Genomic DNA, 16,456 nt, shown 5'->3' with positions numbered 1-16,456 from the left:
CCGTGAGGGTCTCGAGGTGCTGGGGTGGGGAATGCTGCTACTGCTCGTAAAGCCAGGTCTTGAGGAGTTTTCTGAAGGTCAGCAGGTCTTGGGTCTGCCGTAGGTGGATGGGGAGGGTGTTCCAGGTCTTGGCGGCGAGGTGGGAGAACGATCTGCCGCCTGAGGTCGCTCTTCGGAAGCGGAGGACTGTAGCGAGGGCGACGGAGCGGAGCTGGCGGGTGGGGGGTGTAGAAGCTGAGTCGTCTGTTGAGGTACGTTGGTCCTGTGTTGTGGAGTGCCTCGTGTGCGTGGGTGAGGAGCTTGAAGGTTATCCTCTTGTTGACCGGGAGCCAGTGCAGGTCTCTCAGGTGGGGTGTGATGTGGCTGCGGCGAGGGATGTCGAGGTTCAGGCGTGCAGAGGCGTTCTGGATGCGTTGGAGCCATCTCAGGAGTTTGGCCGAGGCTCCTGCGTAGAGGGCGTTTCCATAATCCAACCTGCTGCTGACAAGGGCGTGGGTGACTGTCCTATTCGTTTCAGTGGGGATCCACTTGTAGATCCTACGGAGCATGCGGACGGTGTTGAAACAGGAGGAGCAGAAGGTGTTGGAGCGGTTCCCAGTGTGGTCGGCCACCAGGAGTCGTCCCAGGCCGAAGGGTTGGATCCGAGGATGAGGACCTCCGTCTTATCCGAATTCAGCTTCAGTATGTTAAACAGGGTTGGGCTGAGCGATGAGCCCTGGGGTACGCCGCAGATGATCTCGGTGGCTTCAGAGCGGAATGGGGGGGAAGGCGGACGCTCTGTGTTCTGCCGGAGAGGAAGGAGGTGGTCCAGTCCAGGGCCTTCTCTTGGATCCCAGCGTTGTGGAGGCGTGTTCGTAGTGTGTGGTGACAGACCGCGTCGAAGGCGGCTGACAGGTCCATGAGGACGAGGGCCGCCGTTTCTCCGTTGTCCAGCAGGGACTTGATGTCATTGGTGGCGGCGATGAGGGCAGTCTAGGTGCTGTGGAACCTGGACTGGGAAGGGTCCAGGATGTTGTTCTCCTCGAGGTAGCGGGTCAGTTGTTTGTTGACGGTCTTCTCGATGACCTTTGCCGGGAACGGGAGCAGAGAGATGGGCTGGAAGTTCTTTAGGTCCTTGGGGTCCGCCTTGGGTTTCTTGAGTAAGGCGTTGATCTCGGTGTGCTTCCAGCTCTCAGGGAAGGTTGCTGTCTCGAAGGAGGTGTTGATGACTTACCGGAGATGGGGTGCGATGGATGTGCTGGCTTTGTTGAAGATGTGGTGTGGGCATGGATCTGACGGAGATCCGGAGTGGATGGGGTTCATGATCTTAATGGTGTCATCGTCGTTGATGGTGGTCCAGTAGAGTAGGCGGTTGGTGCGGATGGTGGTCGTGGGGGCAGAGGTCTCAGTGGTTGTCAGGGCGGTCGTGGCGTTGAATCTGTTGTGGATGTCTGTGATCTTGCGGTAGAAGAAGGTGGCCAGCGAGTCGCACAGGTCTTGCGAGGGTGGGATGTCGTTGGTGTTGGAGCTGGGGTTGGAGAGTTACTTCACGATGTTGAAGAGCTCTTTGCTGTTGTACGCGTTGTTGTCTAGGCGGTCTTTGAAGGAGGCCCTTTTGGCAGATCTGATGAGGTGATGGTGTTTGCGGGTGGCATTCTTGTGGGCGGCGTGGCTGTCCGGTGTTCGTTCACGGAGCCAGATCTTCTCCAGCTTTCGGCAGGTTTGCTTGGAGGCCCGGAGGTCTTCAGTGAACCAGCTGGGTGTTGGCGCAGTCGTTGATCCACTGTCTGAGGTTGCGGGCGGCGGTGTCTGGGTCAGTATGGTCGGCGGGTGGGCTCTGGGCGAGGGTGGTGGTTAGCTGGTCTTAGGTGACTTTGCTCCAGCAGCGGTGTGGCATCTGTTGGGTGCGGTGGTGCGTGGTGGGTTTCTTGAAGGTGAAGTGGATGCAGCGGTGGTCGGTCCAGTGGAGTTCGGTGGTATGGTTGAAGGAGATGTGGGGGCTTGCGGAGAAGATGGGGTCAAGCGTGTGACTGGCGGAGTGGGTGGGTGTTGTGACGAGTTGTCTGAGTCCGAGGTTGGCTAGGTTGTCGATCAGGGTGGTGGAGTTGGTGTCGTCATTGTTCTCGAGGTGGAAGTTCAGGTCCCCGAGGAGGATGTAGTCCATGGAGGTGAGGGCGTGTGTGCTGACGAAGTCGGCGATGGAGTAACTGAACTGTGGTCGGGGTCCGGGACGTCTGTAGATGAGGGTTCCTCTGAGGGTGGTGTTGGGATCGGTGTGGATCTGGAAGTGCAGGTGTTCGGCAGTGCTGAGGGTGTCGTCGGTGTTGGTCGAGACTCCGAGTGTTCCTGTGGACGATGGCGATTTCTCCTCCCGCTCTGTTGGTGCGGTCCTTGCGGGTGATCTTGTAGCCTTCCGGGACGGCTATGGCTATGTCGGGTGCCGAGGCGGGGTTCAGCCAGGTGTCCGTCAGGAAAGCGACGTCTGGGGAGGTTGAGTCGAGTAGGTCCCAGAGTTCAACTGCATGTTTTCTGGCAGAGCGGGTGTTGAGAAGGAGGCATCGGAGGTGGTTGGGTTCTTTCCTGGTAGGCAGCATGGTGGGGTGGATGCTTGTGAAGCTGCAGTTCCGGCAGGTTAAAGCTCCGTGGGTGTGCTTCGCGGCGGCCAGGAAGCAGTTGTGTGATCGTCCGGTGTTGAGTGCGTGGAGGGTTCTGGCATCGTAGCAGTGTCGGGTGTCGTGGCGTTCGTGGTGTCCAGGGGTCCTGGCGCTGGGCGCGGTCCAGGCGGGCTTGCCTTAGGTGCGCCAGTGGCGCGCCAGCGGTGTGCCCGCTGAGCGCGGCCTCGTAGCGGCTTCCATGTGAGGGGATGTGGGAGGGAGGAGCAGCTGGGCGGCGGGAGCGGGGCGGCGAATGGGATTGCAGGTGGGCGGGGCAGGGGAATAAAAACAAGTCTGGGCAAGAAAGCAAGTACAGGCACAGGGGAATAAAAACAAGTCTGGGCAAGAAAGCAAGTTAGGCACAGGGGAAAAATACAAGATTAGGCAAAAACAATGCAGGCAGAGCCGTGCACAAGCGTGGGGAGCGACCTGCCTGCGAGCAGGGTCACAGGTATTACAACACAGGCATTCACTGAAGTTGTTTGCAGGAGTTAGCAACTTAAAGCCAGACCCGTTGTTTGCGCACTATTTGAAAAAACCACACTGAAGTATAATAAACAAGAAATTGGGACACTAGACAGGGAGTTGGAGGATGTGTCATTTTCTTGCTCTGCCAGCCAAATGGGGTTCCTTTTGCTATATATGCACAGGGAGGTGTCCATTCAGTCTAGGCACAGCACAGTTATCCTCCTTATGGTAACTGGAGCTTCGCCGTCGTTGAAAAGGAGCTAGTCCATTCTTAAAACAAGAAATGGTCTAGCTTGAGTTTGCAAACATTAGTAACACTCTTAGTCAGTTGTCACTAAAGACCAATGAGAATAGACCAAAGGCTAGCGTGAGCAGCTCAAACGTGGTCTGCCTCCAATACCATCTACGTTTAAACACTTTAAAAAAAAATTTAATAAAATAAACTAAGACTAGGCCCAGAATAATCACTTCAGTCCATTGAATCACACATGATGAAACAATGAATGCACTCATGCTTACATGAATCCAGGAGGATGAATCTTCAACAGTCTCCTATTTTTGCCAGCAACTCCTTCACAGGGCATTGTGAACATTCCTAAATTGTCATAGCCTGTCATTTCCACACGGAAATGTGTAGAGAACTGGGAGTATCACACATGAGATGTGAACTATCAGCCATTAAGGATACAAGAAGAGAGCAGTTGAGTCATCCTGTCAGCAGCCTCTTCTCATTTCTCACTTATCTTCCAATGTTGATCATACATGAATCATACCCCTTCTTACCCCACCTTTAAACTTGTCTCAGAAGAATGTGCCTCATGCTCTCTCAATAGCTGGAGGGGAGAGCTCTGATCAGCAGCGGGACATGTGGAGGATGGCTCTGTGAAAGTGAACCTGTACAAACTTTGTTGGTGTGAGGAGACGCTGGCAAAAGGAAAGTTGGGTCTTTGGCAGTGGAGGATGCGCAAGGAGAGAAGCCTGTGGGAATGAGTAAGCTACTGATGGGTAGATCGGTCATCAGGCCTTGGCAGATTCGCCAGTGGGAGAGCAACTTGCTTGAACGTATCAGGTCTATGCAACTGCTCCACCTGATGAGAAACAAGCAATCAGAAGTGTAGCCTGTACCCGACGCATGTGGGTCCTGATGAAAATACAGCTTACGGCCGACAAAGAAACACAGAAAAGACACTAGCGATTATTTCACATAAAAAAAATCGGTGTATTGGAGAATGCAAAAGGCGCAGGGGCTGATATCTTGGGGTGTACAAAATACCACGCAATTTGCTTTGGAGAAATGACATGAAATTTTAGGTAAAGTATGTAAAATTATACATATTTACGCAAAATGCATATCATCATCAAATATAGAGCACAATCCCTCCCCAACCCCTGCCCGCAAGTCCAGCTAACAGTCACTTGCATTCTGGTTGTTCGCTTGCTTCTATGCTGCAATTTTGCAGTGAATGGCGGCGTAATTGCATATTGTGTCGTGTTGGTGCAATTTTGGGAATTTCGTGTAACAAGCGTAAGGCGAAATTCCAGATATTATGAAGGTGTAATTTAATTTTTACCTGGGTCTGCTGATATGACTGGTGACTGACTGAAGAGGAAGGTAACATCATCCAGAGCATGAATATTAGAAGTGTAAGTATCGGACAGAGATTCTATAAGGGGATTTGTGGACCAAACAAAGAAGTTTAAATTGTGACTGTTTTTTTATGGGCAGCCAGTGAAGGCTTCTTAGAATGGGCTCTGAAGGCGATAGGGGTGGAAAATGAAACTAAACATGCTGCTGTATTTTTGCTCACCTGAAGTTTAGAAAACAGACCTTCGTTGATAGAAGCCATTAACACATTCCCATAGTCCAGGTTTCTAATTATAGGTGCCTGGACTAGGGATTTCTTGATTGAGCTGGTATCCACTAAAATACTTTTCTTAAGAAGCACAAAATACCAAAACATGTGCCTATCATGTAGTTTACATGTTCCTTTATGGACAGTTTCTCATCCACCATGATCCCCAAGTTTCTCACCAGTGCCTTAGGATTTGCAGCTATGCCTAAGCTAACGGGCAACCAGTCATCTGACCAAATCAAGTGGGCTTTCCCAAACAGTACAACCTTGGTTTTGCTTCCATTAAGTTGCAAATAATATTATGCATCCACGTGGCAATATAACGAATGCAGTCTCGTAATCTTACTTTAGTAAATTCCGGATGAGGTCCTACTGTATTGACAAGCTGAGTGCAATCTGCGTAGGACAAATCCCTGTGGCACTACCCTGTCCGAGGATATGATTTGGGAGACAAAGGGTTTGGGAGACAAAGGACTAACTGCACCTCGTGAGTACGACCCCTCAGAAAGTTCTGTAACCAACCCAAAGCTTTACCGCCGACACCGATCTCTTCCAGTCTTTTGATTAGGACTGTGTGAGAGATGGTGTCAAAAGCCGCTGATAGAACCAATAAAACCAACACTGCTGCATGTCTGTCGTCCAGGGAAAGTCTTATATTGTGTAAAACGTTTACCAGTGCCGGCTCCGTGTTATGCAATGCATGGAAACCTGACTGGAAAGGCTCAAGCAATTGGAGGCTTCCTAAAAATGCCATATATTGTGTGTTCACCAATGTTTCCATAACTTTACCCCGAAAAGGAAGGAGGGAAATAGGTCTAAAATGTCCTGGTTCTTTAGGATCTGCTGTGGGCTTTTTAAGAATGGGGTTAATCCTTGCCGATTTCTTATCTTGTGCCACTGTAAGGGACCCAGCATCCAACTCATGCATTCTGCCACTGCAGGCTGCATGACCAGTTGCTCTAAAAAGTGAAAACACAACATACAGGGTATGTGCCATGTCCCCAAACACTGCATGTAATATTTATGGGTCACCCCTACAGCAGGCATTACAGCCCTACGGCCGGGTCCATTATATTACGTGTGAGGACATATATGCGTAAGCAGATATGCCCCTGAGCTGGCCAGTTCAATTACTGACAGAAGTGAGCAGGGAAGCCATTCTAAGGTATGCACTGAGCAGTGGTCAAAATGAGCTTCCCAGCTACATAATAGCTTCACTGAAACCTATGAGGTTTGTAATCAAACACCTCGCATTAAGCCAGAGCGTACCTTAGAGGTACCCCCTGAAAACCTATAGACCTCTAGTGTATTGGCTGACAGGTCCTGTCCAGTCTGCAACCACAGACACTTTTCTGACCCGAGGAAGTGAGAGTCCACGCTCGGAGGTAAAACACAACGCCGTTTCTGGCAGGAGGTGTTGCCAAGCAGGATGACTGGTAATCAGAATATCACGGAAGGAGGCTTTAAAGCTCTTCGCCACCTTTGATATGCAACCCTGGCTTCCCCAGACAGGGGAAATATCACCCCTGCCGAGGGCCCAGTTGGCACCAGGATAGGTGAGGGAAATTAGTTAGTCAGTAGGTCTGTTCACCTTCAGGCTAGTACTACCGCTAAGATGGGCTACCTGAAATGCACACAAATAGGAAAATTGCACGATCTTGGCTTTTGGTGGAATTAGTTCCTCTGGGTTGAGTTATCCCCACTTCCCACATGAAGTGGTCATATAGAGGGGCAGAAACTCTAAAGGTAGGTAGCCCTACCTGACAATCCCTGTAATGCTCCTAAATCTAGTATTTAGGTGGCACCCCTGATGCCAGAACCTCAGATTCGTCGTACACAATGAAGAAGGGGACAAAGAAGAGAGCCGACACAAGGACAGAGGAGCAATTACTGACTTGGCGCCAACCATGCCAACCTGCTTGCTGCCCCGACCATTGTGGAGAAACTGACTCATCCTACCACTGTAAAGACTCTAAAAAGACATAAGGGCTGCCAGTACATTGCAAATCATCAGAGAACTCCCTTGGAGTAGAGGAGCTACTCCCCTGCAACTGCAGACACCAAAGAAGCAATGTCTGGATCAACGTGCTGATGCTTACCTGGACTACAAATACCACAGCTGCCCAGTAGGAGGTTGCCGTGCTCCTACAGGTCATATCCGTTCTCCCTGCAAATGTGAGGACGCCAGGACCGACTGGAGCCGCACAGCACGTATACCCGGGGTACCAGACCCCCTGCAGCAACCAAGGCTTGTTGTGTCCAGCCCGGACATCAACACAGAGGAAGACCGACAAGCACATCGAGGGACTTCAGGGACAGGGAGACCCACATTAGGAGTAGAACGGCTGACCTATTTGACACTTTTCTGCAAAACCAAGACAGAGTGCGTCTCCAACCGCCACCACCAGACACATCAAAGTTGCTCTGCACCCGTGCCCCAATGCCCGAGCCCGAGGGAGGTAACAGTGTCAACGGGGTCCTGAGATCCCCAAAAGCTGATCCCACCCTTGAGTTTGGCCAGATTGGACCTCCAGTCGCCACCTGCAGCCTCTTTTTGCACAGACTCATCACCATGAGTTTCTTCGGCAGCTCAAAGCCGACCTTCACACGAGCCACCCTGGCCCAAGTTAATGTGAACCAAGGGTGTCTCTACCTGGACAAGACCCTTAAGACCTGAGCCCCCCTTTGGGTTTACCTGGTCTGGCCTCCCAGTTCCAGCTTGCAGCCTCTTCTCGACCAGACCGTTCTCCATAGACTCACATTAGGCGCTTGATGCTGAAACACGCCTCTGCATCCGGCCGCCTGAGGTGACCTGTTTGTGCTGCCTTGGACCCTTCAGTCCAGGATAAGAGTCCTGTAATTCGTTGACAAGTGCCAGAATGCAGTATATGTTTTTCCCCCCACAGGATAACATTACTGCTCCAGAAATTGCACAAAATATGAATTTCTACAGGTTTCAAAAGTTCACATCTCAAGATTACCCAATTCAGATGATCTTGGTATCTAAATTCTAATAAAAATCTATGTTATTTTTATAAATTGGTGCAGGATTTCTTTGCGTCTCACTCACTGCCTTTTTGTGTGAAATTGATGCTTAGCACTGCCCTCTGATAAGTCTAAACTGCTCAAACACACTACCACAAAAGAGAGCTTTTACTGTTATCATTTTCGCCTATGTAAACCAGCAGAGTTGCTTGGACTCTTTACAGTGTACCTCATTGTGTTCCACTATATAAAGAGCCAGCTTGCTACATACATGTGTTAGATAAAATCCAGGCCTGATTGCTTGTCAAGATACACACACTTATTCCTTACAAGTATGCATGTGACGGAGGCGTGGCCAACAACATGGCGGAATAGCAGCTCTGAACCAGAGCTATGCCAGCCTACCTGCTAATCCGGCAATGATCATGTCTTCCTTGCTTCATCCAGTGGACTAAATAACTGCCAGACTGGCGTGGTGACTCCAGATACTTGATAGGCGGCTCCTGCGACATTCCTTGTTCGAGGCCGGCCCGTGTCCTCACCTCAGACCGAGGCGATATCTGGAAGTCCCAGGGTGACTGCTAGCCCTGAGCCACGCTGAAGGCGTTACTACGGCTCAGGCCGGGAAACAGGTAACCCACCCCACCTGACTGCAGGACCAGAGGTGGCAGCCGGCCCGAGCGGACACAGAGGGAGACAAACGCCGGGGCCCAGTGGGGTGACTGAGCTTCTGGAGATGGAGGAGTGATGGCTGGGCACAGGCCGGCCTCTGGTGATCCAAGCCGCTCTGGAGAGCAGCGAAGGTGCCGAGCGGCCAAGGGCCCCTCCCCCTCTAAAGATCCAAAGAGTCTGACGGTCACACACAGTGCTCCAGTGGACGCCTGCCTGCTCAAGGAGACTAGTGAGGAGTGTTGGCGGGGGCAGGTGAAGGTCCACAGTGAGGACCCTTGCGTCGGCAGGGCCTCCTCACTCCCGCCCAGCACTTCCAAGACTAACTAGAGCTTAAGAATGCTTGAGGTGGGCATCGACCAACTGGGAGCGGCTGTGCCCACGAAAACAACGGTGGAGATCAAATTTCCCCAGGCAAAGAGGCCCCGCAAGAAATCCCTCAAGGCTCCCAGGAGAGCTAGTACGAAGAGGGACCTGCAGTTTCAGCATGAGCAGGCCTTGCTGGAGTCTGAGGAAAAGCGTGGCCCAAGGGAGAGAGGAGGGGCCCGGAACATTACACACTCTGGGGCTACGGCTTTCTTTGCTCCGTCGGTGGGGGGCCTCCCCCCATTTCTACCACCCTGCTGTCCCTTGGGCATCGGTTTCGAGAGGGTGTCAAGGCAGAAGAGACTCCCCCGCAGACTGCTAAGTAGTTGCCCAACACTCTCTCGCCGACTGGAAACACCATAAGCGACAGAGAGAGACCCCATTGAGTCCAGTGACCCCCCATATATCAGGGCTGGTCAGGTGGCAGGAGCGAGAGATAACGGGAGCTCGAGCGGTGTGCGAGACACTAAGGGGGTGACCCAACACCCCCTGGAACACTGAGCCACACAGATCTGCAATCATGGCCAGGGACAAAGAACCCATACCGCAAAGGCATGGCAAACTGGTCAAATTCACAAAAACGATTGCCCCACTGACAGACCAAGATAACTTGCCCCCAACACCTGATAATGCGATGCTCCTGCAAGCTATCCATGAAGCTAGAGAAACTCTGCAGGGGAAAATAGGGGAAGTCTGCAAAGAAGTTCCACTCCAGCGCCAAGATCTGTGCCAAGTATCTGCGCCAAGTATCTGAGAGGGTGACACAAGCAGGAAACTTCGGAGGTGGAAGACTCGACTCATAACATACGGAAAGAAGTCTCGGAACTCAGCGCCACCATGAAGGAGATGGTATGGAGAGAAGACAATGCCGAAAATCGAGGAGTAGCAATCTTCGCTTTGTGGGATTCCCTGAAGGAATCAAAGGCTCAGACACTGGAGAGTTCCTGAAAAATTGGCTAAAGAATACCTTCCCAGAGGCGGGTTTCTCAACATGCTTTGTGATAGAAAGAATGCACAGAGCACTCAACGAAATACCTCCTGCAGGTGCCCCACCCCACACTCTTATTGCTAGGTTTCTAAATTTTCAAGACTGGGACCTGATCCTGAAAAAAGCAAGGAAACTTGGAGAACTTGGTTATGCACATGCTAAAATAATAATATTCCCTGACCACTCAAGAGTGGTGCAATCCCAAAGGTGCACATTAGACTAGTTGAAGGCCAAGCTCAGAGCGATGAACATTCAATGAGCGATGAACATTCAATGCAAGCTCTTATTCCCTGCTAAACTCAAGGTCCATTTAAACCAGAAATCTATATTTTTCCACACACAGAAGAGGCCTGGGTATGGGAAGAGGAGCAGCCACTGTCCTATCGGGAAAGGACAATAGAAGATCCTCTGAGGATGACTGACAGCAGGAATCTGGGCACAAGCAGAGGCGGATGGAAAAGCGTTGCAAGAGGTCCCAGGTGCTCACAAAACGGTGGAAATTCATCCCTCATGGTCGAGAAACTTATCGCAGATCAACACAGATGAGTTAGAAGAGGAAATATCCTCCCGCCTGCCCATCTCCCTGGTAGGCCTCTCCACAGAAGAACTCACAGCCCACTACAACGTTACCATGTCCTCCATCCTTGACAAACTAGCCCCCTTGAAACTGAAAAAATCCAGGAACATTCCCTCCAGATCCTGGTTCAACACGGACATTAATGAGGAAAGAAGGCAACTCAGAGCCTCTGAACGCCTCTGGAGAAAAGACCCCTCCTCCAACCATTACGAGGAACCCAGAGCAGCAAGAAAAAAGTACAAACACCACATCAACAACAAAAAATCCAACTTTTTCTGCGCCGCGCTGGATCAAGCCAAAAACAGACCAAGAGAACTCTTTGACATCATTAAAAAACAAACGTCCAAGCCAACGACTAGCCTCGTCCAGCCCTCTAAAACCTTATGCGCCAACTTCGCCAACTTCTTTAACGAAAAAATCAACTTGTTCGAACTCTCTCTGGACCTTAACCTTCTTCCCCCAGACAAAGACTGCTCTCCAACAAGCGAAATCTCCTCCCCAAAAAATCCAGCAGCAACCTGGTCCTCGTTTGACCCCATCTCAGAATCGGTAAACCTCAATCTTATCTCCTCCTCCAAGCCATCCTCTCACAACCTCGATCCCATTCCCGCTCAAATGGTCTAAAAGCAGAAACTCTACCTAGCTCCAATTTGGTGCGAAATCATAAAAACTGGTTCCATTCCAGACTGCCTTAAAGTCGGCCAAGTAACTCCTCTTCTGAAAAAAACAGGCCTAGACGCAACCGACCTGAACAATTTCCGACCCATCTCCAATCTCCCTTTCCTTGGCAAAGTCCTCGAAAAATGTGTCCTTCGTCAACTGAACAAACACATTGACAACATAAACTTGCTCGACCAACACCAATCTGGTTTCAGAAAAGGATACAGCATCGAAACTGCAATCCTCAACATCATGGACGGCATCTTCAACTCCCTCAACGCTGGCCACTGCTGTCTCCTCATCCTCCTAGACTTGTCTGCTGCGTTTGACACTGTAGACCACAATCTTCTCATCAAAACTCTCAATGAACGGGCTGGCGCAGAGAAAGTGGTCCTTCAGTGGTTCTCCTCCTTCTTCCAAAACCGCTCACAAAGAATAAAAATCAAATACTTTGCCTCCGAACTCGTTCCCGTCAACAGAGGAGTTCCTCAAGGATCCATTCTCTCCCCTCAACTGTTCAACATATATATGGAACCTCTCACCTCCATTCTGAAAAAAAGCGAATATCCCCTTTCATCTCTATGCAGATGATAGACAGATCTACTTGGAAACATCCTCCCTCAACGACATTCAAAGACTCAACAATACCCTCAAAGAAGTCCAAGAATGGCTAGCAAAGGACCACCTCATACTCAATCAGGGCAAAACCGAGATCCTCCTCATCTCTAACAAGGAAGAAAACCCGCAAATCGTTGAATGGTTGAAAGCTATTGATGCCCTCAACGGAAATCTCACCCTGGCTACCTCGGTCAAATCACTGGGAATCACCCTTGACCACAAACTCTCCATGTCCAATCACATCCAGAACTCCGCCAAGAGCGCCTTCCTAAATTTGAAGCTCCTTAACAAAATCAAACCCCACATCCCTTCCTCTGACCTCAAGCAAGCAACCCAAGCCCTGGTGTTGTCCAGACTGGACTATGGGAACGCAGTTCTCTCCGGGACTGCTCGTTCTCACCTAGCCCCGCTCAAAACCGCCCTCAATGCTGCAGCCAGAATGGTCACCGGAATCAAGAAATTTGACCACATTTCTCCTGCGCTCAGAGATCTGAAATGGCTACCAGTTGAAATGCGGGCCAGTTTCAGAAATGCCTGCCTCACACACAAAGCCCTGCACACAGGGAAACCGGAATACTTAACCTCCAAACTCAAGAAAGCCGGACAAGCAAGAAACCTCAGGAGTTCAAACTCTCTCCTCCTCATTCCCTTAAAAACATGTAAACAAAAGACTGCTGCCCGCTCTTTTGCAGGAAACGCCCCAAAAATCTGGAACGCCATCCCAATCAACATCAGAACCACCCCCTCCTTTCCAAAATTCAAAAGCCTCCTTAAAACTCTGTACCTCAACCGCGTCTTCCCGAACGCAATTACGTGATGCTCTTGCCTCCACCTGGCTGCCTCCCGTCAGCGCTCCCCCAACGGGCAGTCACCAGTCATCGCACAGCCACTTCCTACCTCTTCCATATCTCAGCCCCTGGGCTGACACCACCAAACAAACTTCTCCACCACCAGTCGTGCCTTCCTAGGACTTTGATATTACCTCTTGACCCCTCCTCCTCAATGCCTCGCCGCGGCCCCCTCGACCTCAATCGGCTCACCGCAAAGACCCAAGAGGGCTGTAAAGCCTCCTTTTGAACATTTTCTCCCTCAATCGGCCTACCTCTGACACTCAGCTGAACTCTAATGCTTCCTGTTGGACTTGGCCCTTTCTGCAGGGTCATCCCTGAACTTTTTGCCTTCCTCCAATATTCTCTCCCCGTACGCTCCTGCCTGCCAGTCTTGTACGCCGCAGTAAATACCTGTGCCAACCAGAGACCCCCAATTCTAACATTAGTCGCAGCGGAAGGGATTTTCAAATTTGCATTTGTGATTTATATACAATAAATTATTGATCACCACATAGTGAGAGCAGACCTATAACGCAGCCACAAATTTATTGATTTTTATTTTTGCTGGAAATCTCCATGTGCTTTTGAAAAGTCATGCCTGTGTCAGTAAGAATGGTAAACGCAGCATCCGATTCAGGTATTGACTGTGATTGGGAGAAACTAGAAAACTACACCACCAAACAGCTCAGGAGCTTCTGCAATCATTTTAAAATTTCCATGACCGGACTCTCCAGAAGGGAGCAGTTCCTAAAGGCGCGGAGGGCCTGGGTCGAGGCAAGGAAACCCCCTGGAAATGAGAGTGAATTTGAGGATGCAGAGCAGCAGCTGAAGGGACCACTGGGTCCAGAAGGGAGAGGTGCAACCTCCCCATTGGGTAGCAGTGTTTCTGCCACATGTCTGTCACCAGAGGAGTTGGCAGACAGGAAGGAGACCAGGATACATGAAATGGAGATGGCAAAAATAAATGGGCATCTGGAGCTAGAAGCTAGGAAGTTGGCCCTGGAAGAAAAGAAAATGCAGCTTGCGAATGACTTAAAAATGAGGAAACTTGATTTGGAGCTCGAGGAGCTTGAAGCCAGGAGGGCTTCAGCCCAGCAACAGGAAATATGTGTAGCTCAGAGATTGAGCTTTGCTGAGTTGGAGGTGGAGTCCAGCTCAGATGGTGGCAGCAACATTCAGGTATCTAGTGCTGAGAGAGTAGTACCCACACCCAGAGATGTGGCACCTGACTTGGAGGGGGTTAACATACACCAGGACGTTCAAGGACATGAGATAGCTCCAGTAGTGCACAGTGTCCCTGAAGGGAATAGGGTATCTGGCGTAGGGGTTCATGGTCCTAGTAGTGGGAGGGACACTCTACTGACTCTAGATGAGAGGTACAGAGAGAGGGGGTCCCCCAAAGTTGAGGTCCTGGAATGTGAGTATGGAGACCGCCCAGAAGAGTGTGGGTTGTGGGACAGAGACAGTCAGATACTGTCTTGCCAATCTCAGGAGAGTGTTGCGGAGTATGTGTGTGAGGCACTGGATGGTGAGGTGAAGGATAGTTTGGTTGACCCTTGTAGGGGGCTGTGTGATCCAATTCTGGGAGAGCATATTTTAAGTCCCTGTTTTCCAGAGCTATGCCAACACCTATTTGAGAGTGGGTTCTCTGACCCCAGGGAGCTCACATTGGAGACAGACCCTTTGGTGGATTCCAGAGGGTCTGAAGCAGCATTGGGGAGTGATTCCAACAAGAGTGGCTCAGGTAACTTCCAGTCCTGTGTGATGAAAGAGGTTCAGTGTAGCCCAGCTAGGTCTCAGTGTAGTGGGAGTGGTAGAGTGGCTCGCGTCCTGTCTCAGAGGAGGAGGAGTATGGGTTCTGTCCCAAGGTACCCGAAACCCAGTCTCAGGGCCTGGATGATTTCTTAAGGGAACGTCAGGTCGGGGGCCTAGGCTTTATCACATTAGCGCACGCAGGATTTACATCTGGGGAGTTGCAATTCTCAAGAGGAGATTCCTCCCCCCAGCCCCCCTCCAAGATAGACCGTACGTGGACAGACCCGGGTGGGACATTTGTTGCAGTCAAGGGGACATGGGGCAGAAGAGAGAGGACTGATTAGTGTGTATGCCCCCCCCACTCAATCCAGGAACAAACACTGGATAAACTAACGGGAATACTGCTAGAGTTCAGATCCTCTTCAAATGGCCTACAAATGCCATTTGAGGAGGATCTCCCAGTATCTAGAGAACGGGGAGACTCTGTAAGCAGAGCTCCAGTAGTTCTGGTATCTGGCAGTGCCGCTCCAGTTGTGAGGGTGCAGAAGTCAAGATGGAGGGGTGAGAGGGGGAAAGAGTCCCCAGTGGAAGAACCAGTGGGTCAGAGGCAAGCCAGAAGGGCTGCGTCCCCAGGGAATGACCATGGTGACACCACTTCTGTCCTGGGGGGTCTTCGCGCACTGTCAGATGGACAGGGGATGGGAGATCTGCACCAGGCAGACTGTCGCACAGGAAGTATGTGTTACCCTCAGGGGGGGCATGCGTTCTCCCAAGGAAGTCCTGGGTTGCCAGGCGAGCGTTCAACCGCATGGGTTGGGAAGCCAGGTTCAGAGGTGGTCTGACCTGGAGGGTGGGACCACTGTAATCAGTGTCCTGACGCATGTCACTTCTACGGGTACCACTCAAGTTGGGAGTGGGCAGTACTCTGGAAGGGGGTGCAGAGGGAGGGAGTCCTCGCCTCTGACCCTGGTACAGCTTGAGGGTTTAGACCCTCGGTTAGAGGGCCAGGTGCAGGGTGTCCCCCTGACCTGGTACCCCAGTTGCAGGATAGCACCCCTGAACTGGTGGGCGAATTGTGCAGAACACCTGCCACAGGTGCCCTGACAACTCTGGAAGGGGGTACCCCTCCAAGTGGGAGGGTACAGAGCCCCAAGGAAGAGGACCGGGTGTGGGAGAGCCCACCCCAGTCTTTGGTCCAGCCACCGGGTACAGGCCTGGGGCTGGTGGGTCAGTGCCAGGATGTCATACCTGACCTGACACTCGGGAGAGTGGACAAAGGGTGCCAAGCACCTGGGGCTACTGCCCCCCCCTCTCTGAGGCCACAGAGGTTTGAGAGCCTTGAGAGGCATGAGGTCTGGGTCTCATCCCTGACTACTGTCAGTGGCCACTGTAACTTGCTGTCTGTCTGTTGGGACACACCTGAGAGAAAGTTAAGGTTAGATGCTGCACAGATGGTGTCCACAGGTGAAGAGAAGGGTTCCCCATGGATTTGCTTGGTGGACCCTGAGAGTATGAACAGAGGATTTGAGATAGGTTCAGATTGGCGTAGAACTGGAACATGCCCCTGCTGTTGCGGGCCAAGTCCATGTTCTATCGCCCTAAGCAGGGAAGCCCATCACAGTAGTGATTGGTCTACCCTGCATTTTGGCTGGAAGGGGGTTGTGTTGGACTTGGCCCTTTCTGCAGGGTCATCCCTGAACTTTTTGCCTTCCTCCAATATTCTCTCCCCGCACGCTCCAGCCTGCCAGTCTTGTACGCTGCAGGTGTGAGGCGCATGCCCCGCTGTAGAAGCCTTCCGTTCGTCTTGGAGTACGAGTCGCACAGGAGTAGTACGACTCGTACCCCGCAGTAGAATCAGCCGCGCCGTACGCGGCGCACCGCGAGATGCGTTAGGATCGGCAGGGCCTGTTCTCCCCTCCTGAATGAGGCAGACAGAAGCGCTACGAAGCACACAGACCTAACGGACCTTGCCCCAGAGCCCTGATATCGTGTCCTGAGTGGGGTGGAAATGTTTCTAAAGTAAGGAGAACCAGATGGAAGCAGCCTAAGCATTT

The 16,456-nt window shown here is 51.4% G+C and overlaps 1 protein-coding gene across 1 annotated transcript in view; it reads right to left on the bottom strand.

The window, feature by feature from the left end:
* LOC144818788 (N-acetylneuraminate-9-phosphate synthase-like) overlaps positions 1-16,456 on the bottom strand; it is a 181,310-nt gene that overhangs the window by 66,867 nt on the left and 97,987 nt on the right. The window lies entirely within an intron of this gene.

Source organism: Lissotriton helveticus, chromosome 2_1 (genome assembly GCF_964261635.1).
Source record: "Lissotriton helveticus chromosome 2_1, aLisHel1.1, whole genome shotgun sequence".
NCBI classification, from domain to species: Eukaryota; Metazoa; Chordata; class Amphibia; order Caudata; family Salamandridae; genus Lissotriton; species Lissotriton helveticus.
This window is presented reverse-complemented; position numbering and strand designations above follow the sequence as displayed.